This window comes from Nerophis lumbriciformis, linkage group LG22 (genome assembly GCF_033978685.3).
Source record: "Nerophis lumbriciformis linkage group LG22, RoL_Nlum_v2.1, whole genome shotgun sequence".
NCBI classification, from domain to species: domain Eukaryota; kingdom Metazoa; phylum Chordata; class Actinopteri; order Syngnathiformes; family Syngnathidae; genus Nerophis; species Nerophis lumbriciformis.
The window spans coordinates 19,924,195-19,942,908 of NC_084569.2; positions in this window are offsets into that span (position 1 = coordinate 19,924,195).

An 18,714-nucleotide genomic window follows, 5' to 3' on the forward strand; every position below is an offset into this window, starting at 1 on the left:
TTTTTTGCAAATAATCATTATCTTAGAGTTTAATTGCAGCAACACAATGCAAAAAAGTTGGCACAGGGGCATTTCTACCATTGTGTTACATGGCCTTTCCTTTTAACAACACTAAGTAAACGTTTAGGAACTGAGGAGACACATTTTTGAAGCTTTTCAGGTGGAATTATTTCCCATTCTTGCTTGATGTCCAGCTTAAGTTGTTCAACAGTCCGGGGTCTCCGTTGTCGTATTTTACGCTTCATAATGCACCACACATTTTCAATGGGAGACAGGTCTGGACTACAGGCAGGCCAGTCTAGTAACCGCGTCCATGATAACGTTACTTGGATGGCAACATATGTTACTCCAAAACCTGTATGTACCTTTCAGCATTAATGGTGCCTTCACAGATGTGTAAGTTACCCATGCCTTGGGCACTAATACACCCCCATACCATCACAGATGCTGGCTTTTCAACTTTGCGCCTATAATAGTCCAGATGGTTCTTTTTCTCTTTGTTCCGGAGGACACAGTTTTCAAAAACAATTTGAAATGTGGACTCGTAAGACCACAGATTACTTTTCAACTTTGCATCAGTCCATCTTAGATGAGCTCGGGTCCAGCAAAGCCGGCGGCATTTCTGGGTGTTGTTGATAAATGGCTTTCGCTTTGCATAGTAGAGTTTTAACTTACTCTTACAGATGTATCGACAAACTGTAGTTACTGACAGTGGTTTTCTTAAGTGTTCCTGAGCCCATGTGGTGATATCCTTTACACACTGATGTCGCTTTTTGATGCAGTACCGCCTGAGGGATCGAAAGTCCGTAATATCATTGCTTACGTGCAGTGATTTCTCCAGTTTCTTTGAACCTTTTGATGATATTACAGACCGTAGATGGTGAAATCCCTAAATTCCTTGCAATAGCTCGTTGAGAAATGTTGTTCTTAAACTGTTCGACAATTTGCTCACGCATTTGTTGACAAAGTGGTGACCCTTGCCCCATCCTTGTTTGTGGATGACTGAGCATTTCATGGAAGCTGCTTTTATACCCAATCATGGCACCCACCTGTCCACAATTAGCTTGTACACCTGTGGGATGTTCCAAATAAGTGTTTGATGAGCATTCCTCAACTTTCTCAGTTTTTTTGCCACTTGTGTCAGCTTTTTTGAAACATGTTGCAGCCATCAAATTCCAAATGAGCTAATATTTGCAAAAAATAACAAAGTTTTCCAATTTGAACGTTAAGTATCTTGTATTTGCAGTCTATTCAATTGAATATAAGTTGAAAAAGATTTGCATGTCATTGTATTCTGTTTTGTATTTACGATTTACACAACGTGTCACTGGTTTTGAGGTTTGCAATATTGTCCCCTGAGAAGATGGACTGTAATAAAAAAAACAGTTGCTGAAATATGAGGGGGTGTACTCACTTTTTTTGTGCAGTTCTTTGAGTCTATTTTGAAAAAGGTAGAGCAACTCAGGCGAACATTGTGTTGCCGTGACATGCAAGTTGTAAGTCCAATGACCCTAAGAACTCATCCTGAGTGACTTCAACCCATCTACTTGGCGACATCACAAGCATCTGTGACTCAAGTGACTAAACGCCGCTTTGAGGTTCTTCGCCACAGAAAGCCTGGACATCGAACACACACACACACACACACACACACACACACACACACACACACACGTTCTTGTATTTTATACCTTCTTGAGACCTGAGAAAAATGCCTCCCTCTTTAGGACCACCCTTCCTAGGTATATAAAGAAGTGTATTTACGACATTAATAATATATACATACTATGCAAGTATAAAAAAGCTTGATCTGAAAAATGAGTTGGAATTTCACAAGAAAAAGGTCACAATTTTAAAAGAACAACTTAGAATGTTGTCAGTGTTATAATAAAAGTCCTCATTTTACTCGCCGCAAGTCAGAATTTTACAAGAAAAACTGAACATTAGTGCAATACTATGATAAAAGTTGGAATTTTACTCAATAACAGTCGCAATTTTACAAGAAAAACTGAACATTAGTGCAATACTATGATAAAAGTTGGAATTTTACTCAATAACAGTCGCAATTTTACTAGAAAAACTGAACATTTGTGCAATATTATGACAAAAGTTGGAATTTTACTCAATAACAGTCGCAATTTTACAAGAAAAACTGAACATCTGTGCATGCTATGATAAATGTTGGAATTTTACTCAATAACAGTCGCAGTTTTACAAGAAAAACTGAACATTTGTGCAATGTTATGCTAAAAGTTGGAATCTTACTCAATAATAGTCGCAATTTTACAAGAAAAACTGAACATTTGTGCATGTTATGATAAATGTTGGAATTTTACTCAATAACAGTTGCAGTTTTACAAGAAAAACTGAACATTTGTGCAATATTATGATAAAAGTTGGAATTTTACTCAATAACAGTCGCAATTTTACAAGAAAAACTGAACATTTGTGCAATAATATGATAACATTTGGAATTTTACTCAATAACAATCGCAGTTTTACAAGAAAAGCTTAAACTTTGGGCAATTTTATGAAAAGAGTTGTAATTGTACGGTACTCAACAAAAGTTAAAATTTTATAGGAAACTTTAAAATGTTGGCAAATATAATAATAATCGGAATTTCACTTGGCCAAATTTTGACTAAATCAACCAAAACTCCTGACTTTGGAGCAATGTTCACAGACTAGTATTTGGCTCTCTATTAGATGCAACGTTATTGGGACCATGATTTATGTCATCACTTGTTCACACCTCCTCATATGGAAGATACTTTTCCTTCTTCATGTCTCAGGAAGGGTAAAAATACAAGAACACACACACACACACACACACACACACACACACACACACACACACACACACACACACACACACACACACACACACACACACACACACACACACACACACACACACACACAAACACACACACACACAAGTTCTGTATTTTATACCTTCTTGAGACCTGAGAAAAATGCCTCTCTCTTTTTAGGACCACCCTTTCTAGATATATAAAGAAGTGTATTTACAACATTAATAATATATACATAGTATGCAAATATAAAAAAGCTTGATCTGAAAAATGAGTTGGAATTTCACAAGAAAAAGGTCACAATTTTACAAGAAAAACTTAGAATGTTGGCAGTGTTTTAATAAAAGTCCTCATTTTACTCGCCGCAAGTCAAAATTTTACAAGAAAAACTGAACATTAGTGCAATATTATGATAAAAGTTGGAATTTTACTCAATAACAGTCGCAATTTTACAAGAAAAACTAAACATTTGTGCAATGTTATGATAAATGTTGGAATTTTACTCAATAACAGTCGCAGTTTTACAAGAAAAACTGAACATTTGTGCAATATTAAGATAAAAGTTGGAATTTTACTCATTAACAGTCGCAGTTTTACAAGAAAAGCTGAAACTGGGCAATTTTATGGAAAGAGTTGTAATTGTACTTGACAAAAGTCACAATTTTATAGGAAACTTTACAATTTTGGCAAATACAATAATAAGAATCAGACAATCAACCAAAACTCCTGACTTTGGAGCAATGTTCACGGACTCTAGTATTTGGCTCTCTATTAGATGCAATGTTATTGGGAACATGATTTATGTCATCACTTGTTCACACCTCCTCATATGAAAGATACTTTTCCTTCTTCATGTCTCAAGAAGGGTAAAAATACAAGAACACACACACACACACACACACACACACACACGCACACACACACACACACACACCCGTGCCCCCAACTCCTCATTGACTGCAGGCGGCTGACTCTCGGCCAGCTGAATCCAGCACATAAGCGAACGTCTGGTCATGGCAAGGAACTAACGGAGTGTGACACCAGCGAAAAAGGGATGAAGGAAGGCTGTTTCTTTTAATTTGTGCTTTCGCAGCTTCCATTATAAATTGCCGAGATTTTCCATTCCCGTCTCTCACCTGTTAGCATATTGTCTCCATCTCAGCGCCTCTCCAAAACCCCTCCCCTTCCTGTCACTACCCATTTCGACGCCCGCCGTTCAGTGTCAATACACATTCTTATCAGACACTCCTTTTTTTCCCTGTAACCAATTTGAGTGCTTTTCATGTTTATTAAGATCACTGTCCTCCCTTATGTGGAAACAATGTTTTTGTTTTGGTAACCAAAAGGGGTTTAAATTTTATGCCGGCAAGCCTGAGGGAGAAAAGCTATTCTAATCATCACAATGATAAAATGGAGGGCAATGGCGCATGGAACAATTTAGTACCTGGGTGCATTTCACTCCCTGAAAAGTTTGCTTTTTCATCGGTTGCGAGAAAATAACCATTTTGCAGCGGCAATCGGAATGAGAACTGAGATTGCAATTTTCCTCCATGCATGGCCATTACTTCATTTAAAATCACATCAGGCTGCAATCCAAATGTGTGACGTTGTTGTACATGTGTACGATGTAATGACAATTATTGCTACAGCGAACTTGGGAAACACCTAGCCATTGTGGATTTAATCTTGCAAAATGCAACTAGGGAATAATTATTCCCTCTAAATGTCATTTACACATTTATGCAACGACATGATCAGCCCACCTCCAAACGGCGTACAGACCCTCTGACATAAACCCATGTTTACTGTCCCAGAACCTGTAAAGACTCTAAAGAATAGAACAAACAAAAGATACCACCCTTATTTGGAATATCCTAATGAGAACCAACCGCATTTGCAGTACCGTATTTTCTGGACTGTAGGTTTCTGTTTGTTTCCCACGCTTTGCACGCTGCGGCTTAGAAAACCATGCAGCTAACTTACACATTTGTCTTCGCTAACGGCCAAAATGTTTTGTATTCAACACAAAGTTTGTATATGGAACACCGACAGAGACACCAAAGGGAATAATAATTATCTCTAAATGTCATTTACACATTTATAAAATGACATGATCAGCCCACCTCCGAACGGCACACAGACCCTCTGACATAAACCCATGTTTACTATCCCAGAACCTGTAAAGACTAAAGAATAGAACAAACAAAAGATACCACCCTTATTTGGAATATCCTGATGAGAACCAACCGCATTTGCAGTGGATATTTTGCGTTTTTCATATAAAAATGTGTGCCGTATTTTCTGGACTGTAAGTTTCCACTTTTTTCCCACGCTTTGAAACCTGCGGCTTAGAAAACCGTGCAGCTAACTTACACATTTTTCTTCGCTAACAGCCAAAATGTTTTGTATTCAACACAAAGTTTGTATATGGAACACCGACAGAGACACCGAAGGGAATAATAATTATCTCTAAATGTCATTTACACATTTATAAAATTACATGATCAGCCCACCTCCGAACGGCACACAGACCCTCTGACATAAACCCATGTTTACTATCCTAGAACCTGTAAAGACTCTAAAGAATAGAACAAACAAAAGATACCACCCTTATTTGGAATATCCTAATGAGAACCAACCGCATTTGCGTTGGATATTTTGTGTTTTTCATATAAAAATATGTACCGTATTTTCTGGACTGTAAGTTTCCACTTTTTTCCCACGCTTTGAACCCTGCGGCTTAGAAAACTGTGCAGCTAACTTACACATTTTTCTTCGCTAACGGCCAAAATGTTTTGTATTCAACACAAAGTTTGTATATGGAACACCGACAGAGACCCCAAAGGGAATAATAATTATCTCTAAATGTCATTTACACATTTATAAAATGACATGATCAGCCCACCTCCGAACGGCACACAGACCCTCTGACATAAACCCATGTTTACTATCCCAGAACCTGTAAAGACTAAAGAATAGAACAAACAAAAGATACCACCCTTATTTGGAATATCCTCATGAGAACCAACCGCATTTGCAGTGGATATTTTGCGTTTTTCATATAAAAATGTGTGCCGTATTTTCTGGACTGTAAGTTTCCACTTTTTTCCCACGCTTTGAACCCTGCGGCTTAGAAAACCGTGCAGCTAACTTACACATTTTTCTTCGCTAACAGCCAAAATGTTTTGTATTCAACACAAAGTTTGTATATGGATCACCGACAGAGACACCGAAGAGTATAATAATTATCTCTAAATGTCATTTACACATTTATAAAATTACATGATCAGCCCACCTCCGAACGGCACACAGACCCTCTGACATAAACCCATGTTTACTATCCCAGAACCTGTAAAGACTCTAAAGAATAGAACAAACAAAAGATACCACCCTTATTTGGAATATCCTAATGAGAACCAACCGCATTTGCGTTGGATATTTTGTATTTTTCATATAAAAATGTGTACCGTATTTTCTGGACTGTAAGTTTCCACTTTTTTCCCACGCTTTGAACCCTGCGGCTTAGAAAACTGTGCAGCTAACTTAAAGTTAAAGTTAAAGTTAAAGTTAAAGTACCAATGATTGTCACACACACACACTAGGTGTGGCGAGATTATTCTCTGCATTTGACCCATCACCCTTGATCACCCCCTGGGAGGTGAGGGGAGCAGTGGGCAGCAGCGGTGGCCGCGCCCGGGAATCATTTTGGTGATTTAACCCCCAATTCCAACCCTTGATGCTGAGTGCCAAGCAGGGAGGTAATGGGTCCCATTTTTATAGTCTTTGGTATGACTATAAATGATGATTTGAACTCACAACCTACCGATCTCAGGGCGGACACTCTAACCACTAGGCCACTGAGTAGGTTCGCTAACGGCCAAAATGTTTTGTATTCAACACAAAGTTTGTATATGGAACACCGACAGAGACCCCAAAGGGAATAATAATTATCTCTAAATGTCATTTACACATTTATAAAATGACATGATCAGCCCACCTCCGAACGGCACACAGACCCTCTGACATAAACCCATGTTTACTATCCCAGAACCTGTAAAGACTAAAGAATAGAACAAACAAAAGATACCACCCTTATTTGGAATATCCTCATGAGAACCAACCGCATTTGCAGTGGATATTTGTGGGGGTTTTTTCTTTAAAACTGTCATTGCTCAAAACATAATATTGAATCAAAATCAAATTTATAATGAATTATTGACCTATCCAAGGCTCCGATTACTTCACATCAAATATTACACTTTGAAAAATATTTTTGGTGCAAGATTTCGCATATTTTGTGTGTTTTCCATTTACAAAAAACATAGTTTTCTTTGACAAAAAAGGGCAGAAAACAAACAACATAAAAAAAAAACATTTTGAAATGAGGGATAGATCTGAAGTGGATGTAGACTCTAGAGATTTAAGTGTTAACTAAATAATATATGTATGCCCTTGCACACCATTATCATAATTTCATGACCGAAGCAAAACACTTTTTTACACTTTTATACTGAAATAAATACACCTACAACTTATTAAATACAGGTATAGAAACAAATACCAGCAGCGGTAAAGTGTAGATCCATGAAGGAAAGAGGAAAGTGAATGAATGTTTATAACTGAATACATTTACATATGCATACAATTTTTATTTTATTTTTGTATTATTTTTTTAATGAATTAAGTAACATTTATGTCAACATTTTTCCATAACACAATATAGAATGTGAGATATAACAGGATAATGCATACATTTGTCATCTGACATAAACCCATGCTTACTGTCCCAGAACCTGTAAAGACTAAAGAATAAACAAAAGATACCACCCTTATTTGGAATATCCTCATGAAAACCGACCGCATTTGCAGTGGATATTTGTATTTTTCATATAAAAATGTGTACCGTATTTTCTGGACTATAGGTTTCTACTTTTTTTCCACGCTTTGGACCCTGCGGCTTAGAAAACCGGGCAGCTAACTTATTGATTTTTCTTCGCTAACGGCCAAAATGTTTTGCATTCAACACAAAGTTTGTACATGGAACACCGACAGAGACACTGAAGGGAATAATAATTCTCTCTAAATGTCATTTACACAACGACATGATCAGCCCACCTCCAAACAAGGGACAGACCCTCTGACAAAAACCCATGTTTACTGTCCCAGAATCTGTAAAGACTATAAAGAATAGAAACAACTAAAGATATCACCATTCCTGGTATGGGAGTCAAATATATTGTACATACAAATACACATACACTCACATACATACATAGGTATCTACGCTCCCACATACATACACAAATAAAGTACATACCTACATACTCAAAGTTCGTACATCCACAATCACTGTACAAACATACACATACACATACTGTACATATACATTCACTGTACAAACACATATACAAATACTGTACATATACAAGTACACTCATGCACATAATCACGTTTCATCAACCACATATCAATGTTGTTGCCCTAGGGTAAACTGGGTAACACATGGCACACTGACAAAGCTAAACCTATTCTATAACAATCTACAAGGTTAATATAGGTTGCTTCTCTTTCTTCCCCTCCATTTTTCTACATTCTTTTGTATCTCTAGTTATCATTACATATATGTATTGTTGCATTTGAACAACTGTATTGTTGATTATAAAGGTAAATTATTGGTATTGTTCATTATCAATAGCGCTATTTCTATTGGTATTTGTATTGATCCATTTGTAGTGTAATAATGCTCATTGTCATTTCTGTATTATTTTTTATTTTCGCTAACTGCTTATTTGCTATCACTTTTACCATCATATTTGTACATGTCGTATTTGCTGATGTTGCTCTATTGTTGTTGCTGTTGTTGTTTTTGTCTCTCTGTCTAATCCCCCTCTTGTCCCCACAATTTCCCCCTCTTTCTTCCTTTTTTTCCCTCTTTATATCCCCTCCTGCACCAAATAATAATATAAATACATTTAATAATGTCAAATACAAATACGGCAACAAGAAAAGTATCCTACACTTCTCTTTTGTAAAGTAAATCTGAACAGCCGATATGGGCATCTACATCAACAAAATTATTTGCCTGAGAAGCTGGACAGGACAAACAATAAATAAATAAAATAAAAATAAATAAATAAATAAAAATTATTAATTGACAGTTTGTTGTTAATTGTAATGTTTCCGTTAGTCTGTTTATAAACTAAAAACACATATTCCTGGTATTGTGATCTACAAACCCCGTTTCCATATGAGTTGGGAAATTGTGTTAGATGTAAATATAAATGGAATACAATGATTTGCAAATCATTTTCAACCCATGTTCAGTTGAATATGCTACAAAGACAACATATTTGATGTTCAAACTGATAAACATTTTTTTTTTTTGCAAATAATCATTAACTTTAGAATTTGATGCCAGCAACACGTGACAAAGAAGTTGGGAAAGGTGGCAATAAATACTGATAAAGTTGAGGAATGCTCATCAAACACTTATTTGGAACATCCCACAGGTGAACAGGCAAATTGGGAACAGGTGGGTGCCATGATTGGGTATAAAAGTAGATTCCATGAAATGCTCAGTCATTCACAAACAAGGATGGGGCGAGGGTCACCACTTTGTCAACAAATGTGTGAGCAAATTGTTGAACAGTTTAAGAAAAACCTTTCTCAACCAGCTATTGCAAGGAATTTAGGGATTGCACCATCTACGGTCCGTAATATCATCAAAGGGTTCCGAGAATCCTGAGAAATCACTGCACGTAAGCAGCAAAGCCCGTGACCTTCGATCCCTCAGGCTGTACTGCATCAACAAGCGACATCAGTGTGTAAAGGATATCACCACATGGGCTCAGGGACACTTCAGAAACCCACTGTCAGTAACTACAGTTGGTCGCTACATCTGTAAGTGCAAGTTAAAACTCTCCTATGCAAGGTGAAAACCGTTTATCAACAACACCCAGAAACGCCGTCGGCTTCGCTGGGCCTGAGCTCATCTAAGATGGACTGATACAAAGTGGAAAAGTGTTCTGTGGTCTGACGAGTCCACATTTCAAATTGTTTTTGGAAACTGTGGACGTCGTGTCCTCCGGACCAAAGAGGAAAATAACTATCCGGATTGTTATAGGCGCAAAGTTGAAAAGCCAGCATCTGTGATGGTATGGGGGTGTATTAGTGCCCAAGACACGGGTAACTTACACATCTGTGAAGGCTCCATTAATGCTGAAAGGTACATACAGGTTTTGGAGCAACATATGTTGCCATCCAAGCAATGTTACCATGGACTTCCCTGCTTATTTCAGCAAGACAATGCCAAGCCACGTGTTACATCAACGTGGCTTCATAGTAAAAGAGTGCGGGTACTAGACCGGCCTGCCTGTAGTCCAGACCTGTCTCCCATTGAAAATGTGTGGCGCATTATGAAGCCTAAAATACCACAACGGAGACCCCCGGACTGTTTAACAACTTAAGCTGTACATCAAGCAAGAATGGGAAAGAATTCCACCTGAGAATGTTAAAAAATGTGTCTCCTCAGTTCCCAAACGTTTACTGAGTGTTGTTAAAAGGAAAGGCCATGTAACACAGTGGTGAACATGCCCTTTCCCAACTACTTTGGCACGTGTTGCAGCCATGAAATTCTAAGTTAATTATTATTTGCAAAAAAAATAAATAAAGTTTATGAGTTTGAACATCAAATATCTTGTCTTTGTAGTGCATTCAATTGAATATGAGTTGAAAAGGATTTGCAAATCATTGTATTCCGTTTATATTTACATCTAACACAATTTCCCAACTCATATGGAAATGGGGTTTGTATGTTGCTGAAGGTTTTCAATTCCATACCTTCCTGTTCAGTGACCTTTTGTGTTGCCCTATGAATGTCTATAAGTGTAGATGAATGTTCACCTGAGTAAAGATCTTGTTCGGTAATCCCTTTTAGTTGAATGTTCATGTTTGTTTTCCATCAGACTCCATTATCACTGTTGTTGTTGTGGTTGCTATGGGAGCTTCAATGGTCGCTCAGATCCTCGATGTCTTTGACAACTAGTTCTTCTGCTTCTGGACCCCCATTCAGTTTGATGTAGATTTTGCAGTTGGCAGTTCCCCTCATCTCCCCCCCCCCCATCCCCGTTTCCTCAAGTCGTGTGCTTTCTTGGTGATTTCAGCAATATGTTTAGTGAGATGCTCGATCATGTACATATTTTACCCTTCAGCTTTTACCCTGTGTCAGCAATGCCATTCTGGATTTCCTGTTGGCAAGCATCACGATGGTGTCTGGCGGGGTGTTGTTGCCTCTTCTATTCAGTGAAATGCACGCATCAATGCTGTTAATATCGACATCAATTCCCTTCGATTGCAGAAAGTTGACCACTTGTTGCTCCGTTGAAGCAGCGTCCATGTCATCTGGTTCTCCTCTGTTGTCAACTGCACTAGCATAGGATGGAGGATTGATGCGAAGCCCTGCGATAATGGTGTCATTCTGTCGTGCAAACTGATCCATTTTCTCTTTGATGTCTTCCAAAACAGTGATATTCCCCAGATTGGTAGTATTTTGTTGACTGGCATTGAGCTGTTGTCTTAATGCAGCCATCAACTACCTGAAGTTTTTTTAATTCAGTGTTATCTAGTAGCATCTGTTGGTGCAAAGGTTCTATTTCCACTCTAATGTTCTCCACAACACTGCTGTTGTCCAAATGGCTGTTGTCTTGCTGCTTGGCATTCGACTGTTGGCGCAATGTTGCAATCTTCTCTTGCAGCTTCTCCACGTCCCGTTTTAATGCTGTGTTGTCTTCACTAAGAGTCCATATTTTTCTTAGAATTTTTTTACTTCCATCATGTAATCACGAGACTCTTTTCTGTCTCTGATAATCTGTTGTTGGAGATCTGCAACATCTTTTTGTACACCATTAATAATCTGCAGTGGATATTTTGTGTTTTTCATATAAAAATGTGTACCGTATTTTCTGGACTGTAGGTTTCCACTTTTCCCCCACGCTTTGAACCCTGCGGCTTAGAAAACCGTGCAGCTAACTTACACATTTTTCTTCGCTAACAGCCAAAATGTTTTGTATTCAACACAAAGTTTGTATATGGAACACCAACAGAGACACCGAAGGGAATAATAATTATCTCTAAATGTAATTTACACATTTATAAAATGACATGATCAGCCCACCTTCAAACGGCACACAGATCCTCTGACATAAACCCATGTTTACTATCCCAGAACCTGTAAAGACTAAAGAATAGAACAAACAAAAAATACCACTCTTATTTGGAATATCCTAATGAGAACCAACCGCATTTGCAGTGGATAGTTTGTGTTTTTCATATAAAAATGTGTGCCGTATTTTCTGGACTGTAAGTTTCCACTTACAGTAGATTGTTGCGATCACTTGGTAACTCATTTAGCGTATTTTTCGGACTATAAGGCGCACTTAAAATCCTTTCATTTTCTCAAAAATAACAGTGCGCCTTGTAACCCGGAGCCCCTAACATTTCAGATTTAAACCACAGGTCCATCATTCGACTGGCAAACACGATAGTCCAGAATATCACTCATCCACTACACCAGGGGTCGGCAACCCGCGGCTCTTTAGCACCGCCCTAGTGGCTCTCTGGAGCTTTTTAAAAAATGTATGAAAATTGGAAAAAGATGAGGGGAAAAAAATATATTTTTTGTTTTAAAATGGTTTCTGTAGGAGGACAAACATGACACAAGCCTCCCTAATTGTTACAAAGCACACTGTTTGTATTAAACATGCTTCACCGATTCGAGTATTTGGCGAGCGCCGTTTTGTCCTACTAATTTTGGCGGTCCTTGAACTCACCGTAGTTTGTTTACATGCATAACTTTCTCCGACTTTCTAGGACGTGTTTTATGACACTTCTTTTTCTGTCTCATTTTGTCCACCAAACTTTTAACGTTGTGCATGAAAGGTGAGTTTTGTTGATGTTATTGACTTGTGTGGAGTGCTAATCAGACATATTTGGTCACTGCATGACTGCAAGCTAATCAATGCTAAGATGCTATTTAGGCTAGCTATATGTACATATTGCATCATTATGCCTCATTTGTAGCTATATTTGAGGTCATTTAGTTTCCTTTAAGTCCTCTTAATTCAATGTATATCTCATGACACACTATCTGTATGTAATATGGCTTTTAATTTTTTGCGGCTCCAGACAGATTTGTTTTTGTATTTTTTGTCCAATATGGCTCTTTCAACATTTTGGGTTGCCGACCCCTGGTCTACACCAATACATCATCCCACTACCATCAGGGCGCAGGTACAGAACCATCAAATTCCGGAGGGCCCGCCTCAGGAAAAGCCTTATCTCTGCAGCTATAGCCGCCCTTTACAGCAGGCCCGGCCGACCTGTCTGACAAGCCTGTAAATGTGTGTTGGTCATGTATGATGTCTTTTTGTTATTTTTGTTTCGTAATGTGTAATGTCTATTGTTCAAATGTACGGCAGTAAAAAATGAATTTCCCCAACGGGGACCAATAAATCTAAATCTAAATCTAATGTACGGAATTCTAGTTGTGCTTACCAACCAAATTTTATTTGGTACATGGTGTAATGTTAAGTGTGACCAGTAGATGGTGGTCACACATAAGAGATACGTGTCGACTGCAATATGACGCCAGTAAACAACACCACAACTTTAAATGTTCAATTGAAAAGAACATTACACACGGCACACAAAAATCTGTCAAAATGTTTTGGTATGACTTTGAAGCCGCGCCGCTTGATGGATTGTCAGCCAATTAGAGATAGAGTCAGAGATACAAGTATTACTATGGTGTGTGTATAAGGACCGCCCAATGGCACCCATTAGCAGACATTATCTGGCGTTTTGTTTCACAATATTATGCAAAACCAACTTTTCCTACCTTCTGGTACCTGCTGATGTGTGTTTGAGATCTGCATAAGTCCTGAAAATTTGCGCAGGTCCGCCACTGCAGTCCGTGCCAATGCCGTAGTCGATAAGCATCTTCTTTTTCTCTATCTTCTTGTTATGGGGCATTCACCCTCTGCTGTTGCCATTTCTAATATAAAGTAGCGTAAAGTTCTAACTTATATCTCGCTATGAAAGCGATAAAAACTACCAGTGTAGTGGGTTTACATTATTCACCCACGGAACTTTAGTTATTAGAGAGTTACGGTTGGACGGTTTTTCACGGGACACATTTCCGGCGATGTTGCACTAGTGAGCCACGGATGAGAAGATACTGCTCTGTTATTGATTTAAGTAAAGTCTGAATGTCATTAAAACTGTTTGTTCCATTTTTTGACACTTCTTCTACTCCCGTCCTTGCACGCCAGACCGCTACAACAAAGATGGCCGGGAGAAGACGCTATCGAAGGTGAGTGTGGAGGGGGGCGTGGCCTGCGGGCCTGCCGGGGAGCAGGGTGGGCAAGGACCGGCCTCGAAGACAGCGGCAGGTGAGTAGATTCCCCAGCTGGGCCTTGTAATCTAATCACCTGTCGCCTTTATTAGCAGCAGCCGGAGCGATACAAATGGTTGGGAGCTGAAGTTGGAGATAGAGCACGCATTGAGACACACGGGACTGAAAAGTCGTAAATATATTGCTGGAAAGCACGTCATACTTGTGTATTAAAAAATAAAAGACTTGTTCCAACCTGTCTACCGGGCTCACGAGAGATCTACCGGCAACCGGAGAACCCTCCCCCACTCAGAGACGTTCACAGTGAGCCACGTAAATAAGACCGCCCACAAAACGGCGCATCCTGAAGAGACTGTCAGAAAGTGACTTGAAGGTGATCTGTAAAACATAATCTATGCAACATTTTGACCAAAGAACCACCATTACATGTTATGTAGATCACAAGGAAGTGTTTTCAGTTTAGAAATAAGAATCATAATATGACCCCTTTAATGAGCCTTTTGTATGAAAAATACCTGAATAGACCCACTCATCGGCAGTGCGCCTTATAATCCGGTGCGCCCTATGGTCGGGAAAATACAGTACATCGTTTTGTAGAGTTCTTATTAACACATTTAAGTCCAGTTCCACCTCTGGTAACGCTGTATTGCTCCGGTTTTTTTTTTTACGTACCCTGCACCAGCCGGAGCTGTGTCGGCCTTTCTTGTATATCACTTGTGTGGTCTCAAGCGCTTACAATTTAACTGCATTCATATGAATCATATGGACACTTTTATCATACGATATGACGCACGTGTCTATAATTTTGTCATCAGTGTGACGTTTTGACAGAGGATTGTTATGTTTTGATAGCAGAGTTTAAATTTGACATGACCGTGAATGGTTTATTTCCCAGTGTTTGTCTTATTTGTGTACAGTTTTGCAAAACATGTCCACGCAATGGGAAAAAACTGTTATAAATGTGTATTTAGTCGTGGTCAAAAGTTTACATACACAACCGATAATTTCTACAACTCTTATTTTTTTGTGATAGAGTGATTGGAGCACATACTTGTTGGTCACAAAAAACATTCATGAAGTTTGGTTCTTTGATTAATTTATTATGAGCCTACTGAAAATGTGACCAAATCTGCTGGGTCAAAAGTATACATACAGCAATGTTAATATTTGGTTACAAGTCCCTTGAGAAGTTTCACTGCAATAAGGCGCTTTTGGTAGCCATCCACAAGCTTCTGGTTAAATTTTTGACCACTCCTCTTGACAAAATTGGTGCAGTTCAGCTACATTTTATTTTCACCTGACATGGACAAATATAAGACCTTGTGGTGGATGGTCCGAATCTTAAACAGCAACAAAAGTGAATTTAGTACAAACGTTTTATTTACCCATAATCAAAAAGTACAAAGTTGGATTGAATTGCCCATGCAAACAGACAATGTCCTCCGGAGGAGTTGGATGAGATGAGAATCATGCGAATCACACATAGCCACGGTCACTTGGCCATTTATCTGTTTTCCTCATATGTCAAGGTCCCGTTGTTTTGAACCAGCTCATTCTGCAAACTCATTTAATCCTTTAGCCATAACAAACAATCAAAACATTTTGTAGAATGATCAGACCGACCACTCGTTCAACTGTAACCCACATATGGTCCTTCAGTGGTTCAGAATAGGAAAAAAAAAATATGAGCAGACATTCTTAAGGCTTTTTCGACAGACTTTCTTTTTGGACTTCGACAGCCACAAAATATGGTTCTAATGGTCAAAAATTCCACTACAACCTTCTGGAGGAAAGTTCTGTGGTCAGATGAAAAACAAAATTGAGCTGTTTGGCCACAATGCCCAGCAATATGTTTGGAGGAGAAAAGGTGAGGCCTTTAAATCCCGAGAAACCATTCCTACCGTCAAGCATGGTGGTGGTAGTATTATGCTCTGGGCCTGTTTTGCTGCCAATGGAACTGGTGCTTTACAGAGAGTATATGGGACAATGAAAAAGGTCAATTACTTCCAAATTCTTCAGGACAACCTAAACTCATCAGCCCGGAGGTTGGGTCTTCGGCGCAGTTGGGTGTTCCAACAGGACAATGACCCCAAACACATGTCAAAAGTGGTAAAGGAATGGCTAAATCAGGCTAGAATTAAGGTTTAAGAATGGCCTTCCCAAAGTCCTGACTTAAACGTGTGGACAATACTAGTCACTTTATACTTAGAGTGGTCTTAGGCCATATTGTAAATTGCATATTGTGTATATTGTGTCGTTTCTGTATATTGTGTGGTTTCTTCTTTTTTTAAAATGCAAAGCACCTCAGGGAAGCAACCTACATTTCGTTGGACCTGTACCTGTACATGCACAATGATAAATAAAGATCATTCATTCATTCATTCACAATGCTGAAGAAACAAGTCCATGTCAGAAAACCAACACATTTAGCTGAACTGCACCAATTTTGTCAAGAGGAGTGGTCAAAAATTCAACCAGAAGCTTGTGGATGGCTACCAAAAGCACCTTATTGCAGTGAAACTTGCCAAGGGACATGTAACCAAATATTAACATTGATGTATGTAAACTTTTGACCCAGCAGATTTGCTCACATTTTCAGTTGACCCATAATAAATTCATAAGAGAACCAAACTTCATGAATGTTTTTTGCTCCAATCACTCTATCACAAAAAATAAAAATTGTAGAAATTATTGGAAACTCAAGACAGCCATGACATTATGTTCTTTACAAGTGTATGTAAACTTTTGACCACAACTGTATGTATTGACAGAAGTGTGTCATTGTGCAATTAATCTAGGAGTAATGCAAATTGAGCGTGGTGTTTGGATATTCGTGCGGATAATCCCAAAATTGTGCATAAAATCTATTCCGTGTTGATGAATTGGTCCTAATGTTCACTCCATGGCTGAGTGAAACATTTCAATGAACACGTTAATTAGTTTTAATTCGAAAGCTGCAGCAAGCAGAAGGTGCTATTAACTGATTTGCATTATCTATCCTCTCAGTATCGAGGTTTCACTGTCCCTTTTCAGTCTTGCCATTCTTATGTCACACATGTAGTTAGCGAACCATTAAAACTGAGACTTTCTTTGAATGCATTGAATGTGTGCATGCACTGCAAAATAATATACGCTACATGTGTCAGTGTGTGTGGCAAAGAAAGATGGCCGCACCAAGTCAGCAGCTATACATAATGTGTGTGTTTGTTCGGAATAGGATGAGTCATGATTGGAGGGGATCTGTGTTTGCAAAGAAGCTTTTTGTCACGGCCTGCAGTTCTGTGTCAGGATCAGCCTCATTCAGGATCAAAATGACATTCAGAATCTCAGCCTCCTCTTCCTACCAGCCTCCTTTTTGATCGGTTTTACTTGCAGCGAAGTGTAGATCAATCAGTACAGATCAATTATTCTATGTGTGTCTGGAAGGGCTTGGTTGTCTGGTTGTTGACGCATATTTGCAGCGGCCACTTTGGTACTGATTTGTACTCATGTGATCCAGCAGGAATTTTGGAGCTGGAGCTATCCCGATTGTCTCATAACTCACATTGATTTGCTCTCAGAGATCATGTTTTCTTCACTGCATACACAGTAAAAAGCTTTGTAGAGCCACAGTGCGTCTTAAACTTAATAAGTCCGACCATTCTTCTTTTTCTTCTCGTTTTACCGACGTCAAAGGTGCATAACCACTCCGACTCTAGTGGAGTTTCCCCTTCTCCCTGATTATTTATTTTGATTTCAGATAACAAATGTGTGACTAAACCATGCAAAAAAAAAAAAAAAGGAATTGTACTGTTTTTTTATAGGTTAATTGAATATTTTATTACACTGACCTTTACTCATACTTGCCAACCTTGAGACCTCCGAATTCGGGAGATGAGGGAGTGGGTTTGAGGTGGGCGGGTTAGTGGGAGGGGGGGGGTTTTGGGGTTTATATATTTTCAAGTAGAGATGTCCGATAATACCGGCCTGCCGATATTATCGGCCGATAAATGCGTTATAATGTACTATCGGAAATTATCAGTATCGTTTTATTTATTATCGGTATCGGTTTTTTTAATTAAATCAACATAAAAAACACAAGATACACTTACAATTAGTGCACCAACCCAAAAAACCTCCCTCCCCCATTTACACTCATTCACACTCATTCACACAAAATGGTTGTTTCTTTCTGTTATTAATATTCTGGTTCCTACATTATATATCAATATATATCAATACAGTCTGCAAGGGATACAGTCCGTAAGCACACATGATTGTGCGTGCTGCTGGTCCACTAATAGTACTAACCTTTAACAGTTAATTTTACTCATTTTCATTAATTACTAGTTTCTATGTAACTGTTTTTATATTGTTTTACTTTCTTTTTTATTCAAGAAAATGTTTTTTAATGTATTTATCTTATTTTATTTTATTTATTTTTTTTTAAAGTACCTTATCTTCACCATACCTGGTTGTCCAAATTAGGCATAATAATTGTTAATTTGTTAA